General features: G+C 44.1%; 1 pseudogene; it reads right to left on the bottom strand.

Moving 5' to 3' along the window:
- Window positions 1-865: 865 nt before the first annotated feature.
- On the bottom strand, window positions 866-1,825 carry LOC141251817 (uncharacterized; annotated as a pseudogene).
- Between the last annotated feature and the right edge of the window lie 1,954 nt (window positions 1,826-3,779).

Genomic DNA, 3,779 nt, shown 5'->3' with positions numbered 1-3,779 from the left:
GCAAAGGTGCCAAAAGGACAGTGAAAGTAGTATTCTCCGGGTCTTCTGGCGCTATGGCCACCTGGAAGTAACCCGAGTATCCATCGAGAAAGCAATAGTATGCACGACCTACAAGGCGATCTAGCATTTGGTCAATAAAAGGTAGAGGGAAGTGATCCTTACGGGTTACCGCGTTCAGCTTGCGGTAGTTGATGCAAACACGCCATCTATTCTGCGTTCTTTGCGGCACCATCTCACCAGCCTCGTTCTCCACTACAGTGATCCCTCCCTTCTTCTTAACGACCTGAGTCGGGCTGACCCACCGGCTGTCCGAAATCGGGTAGATCATGTCGGCCGATAACAATTTCAGCACCTCTTTCTTTAACACCTCCATCATGGGAGGGTGTAATCGCCGCTGAGGTTGTCGGCTTGGCTTAGCTCCTTCGTCTAGTAAGATCCTATGCATGCAGGTGGAGAGGCTTATTCCCTTGATTTCGGCAATGGACCACCCTAACAATGTGATGTTGCTTTTCAAAACCTCCACCACCTTCTCTTCCCGCTCCTTTCCTAAAGCACTCGAGATTATGATCGGCAACGTGTTTCCTTGGACGAGAAATGCATACTTGGTACGGAGGTAACTCTTGCAGCTCAATGGTGGGTGCCTTCACAATAGAAGGGATCGGTTTCTCTTTCGAAAATGTAAGTAACGCGGGCCCACCGGCCAATAGGGTACCTGGAGCATCAAACTCAGCTAGGACCTCATGCACATCAACAGATAGTATCATATCATGCTCTTTAGAGCTTACAATGCTATTTTCTATGACATATTTAAGTGAGTCAATCCCACACACATCAAAAACTTCCTGAACAATGGGGTCAATCACATCTATGGAAAAACAGAATTATCATTTGTAAGATGTTTCATAGCCTCAAATATGTTAAAGCTAACTATATCTCCATCAAACTCAAGTGTCAGCGACCCACTTGCTAGTTCTATCTTAGTATTAGTTGTTTTCATGAAGGGCCTACCCAGAAGGATAGGCGAAGCTTGCTTATCATGCTCCATATCTAGTACATAAAAATCAGCTGGAAATATCAAATTATCAACCATCACCAACACATCCTCGACTATCCCTTTCGGGTGAACCGTTGACCTATCAGCCAGCTGAATCACAATCCCTGTATGAGATAGGGGTCCTAATCCTAGCAGTTTATATAATGAGAACGGCATGACATTAATAGAAGCACCTAGATCTAGCATGGCCTTATTAATCCTCTTCTCACCGATAATACATGGGATACTAACCATCCCTGGGTCTGAGCACTTCTTTGCTATCTTCTACTGAATGGTCGCAGAAAATCTTTCGCTTACCTGCACCTTTTGCTTACCTTTCAGCTTCTGGTTCCTCTTGATGGTGCAGAGATCCTTCAAGAACTTAGCATAACGAGGAATACTTTTAACAAGGTTAAGCAAAGGGATGTTTACCTCACACTTACTGAATGTTTCGAAGAGTTCTTTGTCATTCGCAGGTCTGTGTGTGTCCCTCAAGGCTTCTGGGAAAGGTGCAGGTGGTTTCTCGGAGTATAACGGAGGGAAGTTAGGCCTCACATAGTTCTCTTGACGCAGCTTAAAATCACCTCTGTCTTCATAGTCGTCCTCAACATGCACTGCAGTTGAGTCGCGGCCGTGATCACTGGGTTGCAATCGTGACGTTGAAGATTCAGGCAAACTAGGACCAGATCGTGATTGTGACAACGTGTTACGGTCGTGATCCTTGTCGTCGATTATTTTGGAAACCAAATCACCGTCATCTCGATCGAGATCCACAGGTCGCAATCGCGACATCTCTACTGGGGCCAAATCTTGATCGCGGCCTGCTTGTCTCGGTCGCGACATCTATTCAGCCTCTTTTCGCAGCATCTCTTCTTCTCCCTTCTCCTCGAGTTTCCGTCCACTTCTTAAGTTCATAGAGTTAATGTTCTCTTTCGGATTTCTCTCGGTTTGGGAGGGGAGGTTCCTCGAGTTTTGTTTCGTGAAGTTGGAGACAGCCTCGGCCAATTGCCCAAATTGCTTCTCGAGATTTTTGATGCTTGATTCAGTTGCCTGAGCATGGGCGGTGAAGTGCTGGTCCAACGATCTGAGCCTTTTTTCCATAGATGGCTCCTGGGGTTTTGGTTGATATGGAGTACGGTAGTGGTTGTTTGAATATTGATATTGTTGTTTATTCCCATACCGAGGTCTGGAAGACCCAAATCCTCCCATAGCATGCACTTCAGCGATGGTTAGGTTCTGTAGTTGCGGGCACGTATCGGTGTGATGACTATCATCTTCGTAGATACCACATATTTTTTGCTGGTTGTTGACTTCCAATGGAAATATTATTGATCATACTTTTCAACTCAGCGATCTCATCCTTCCATCCAGGCTCTCTGGAATCCACAACGTTTACTCCTTTTCTCGTATAGGTCCTTCCAAAACTTCTCGTTCCTTCAGCAATCTCATTTAGTCGAGCTCGGGCTTCGGTGGGAGTTAAATTAAGCACACTCCCATTACACGCAGCGTCTACTAATCTCCTTTCATTATTAAGTAACCCATTGTAAAGGTGGGTCACCAAATCTTTCTCCTCAAACCCATGGAATGGGCAGCTAGCACACAATCTTTCAAATCTTTCTACATAGTCATACAGCATTTCGTCGTCCTGTTGTTCCACCATAACAATCGCCCTTTTCAGCGCAATGGCCTTCTTGGACGGGAAATACTTACTACGGAAGGCTTTGTGTAGTTTCTCCCAAGTGTCGATACTTCCGGTGGGTAGCAAATAATACCATTGACGCGCGTTGTCCTTCAATTTAAGACCAAAGGCTCTCATCTTAATCTGCTCGTCGGTGACGTTACTCGGCTTACTGCAGCTGCAAATGTCGTGGAACTCACTAAGATGCATAATCGGATCTTCCCCAACCAGGCCATGGAACTTCGGTAGTAGGTTGATGAAACCGGTCTTTAGTTCGAACGTAACACCGACATTCACGGCAGGCAGAGTCACTCCTAAGTGTTGTTGCGTCAGATCTGGGTCCTTAAGCTCTCACAATGTTCTTACAACCATTGATTCGATTACTAAATTTTGTAGAGATTGTCGCAGATTGCGTAGATGCGTCCACTCTATCTCTGGAATGAAATCATGCAAATCTGAATTAGTGGCGCGAGTGTGGACCATAAGATAGGTCCATACCAAAGTAACACAAAAAGAAACAAACTATAATAGTTGGCTCCCCGGCAACGGCGCCAAAATTGACAAGCGTAAAACGGTCGTTGTTCCTATCAAAGATACCCAACTTAATAAATCCACTAGTAAAGCGGTAAGAAGGGGTCGAATCCCAAGAGAGCCAGAACGATAGTTTATCTCTATTGGTGCTACGAGTAATAACTATTGGGGGTTTATGGTTGTAATCCTAAACTAGCAATTATAAAGCAAATAACATTGAGTTTGTAAACAATAATGATGGAAAGCTCACTCCTTTAGCATCAGCGCATTATCCTTATGGAATGTTGACCATCGAATTCTAGTAATCCCGATACTCGACACAGGTTTATAATCTCTACAAAATAAGCACTCGCAAATAGTCTATGCAAATTCTGATTGCTACCTAAAAGACAAGACTTTTCAAATCGAATTATCAAGCCTAGCAATATGATGGATAATAATCAACCTAGTTTGCAACCTAGATAAAATCAAGATCAATCAATAATCAATAAAGCACAAGAGATCATAAAACAATCCTGAAATTAAACTTAGAACATA

The sequence above is a fragment of the Phyllobates terribilis genome, unplaced genomic scaffold, assembly GCF_046119375.1.
Source record: "Phyllobates terribilis strain yellow unplaced genomic scaffold, ASM4611937v1 Scaffold_7774__1_contigs__length_35485, whole genome shotgun sequence".
Classification (NCBI taxonomy): Eukaryota; Metazoa; Chordata; class Amphibia; order Anura; family Dendrobatidae; genus Phyllobates; species Phyllobates terribilis.
Note: the sequence above shows the minus strand (reverse complement) of the source record. Positions and strands in the feature narration are given on the sequence as shown.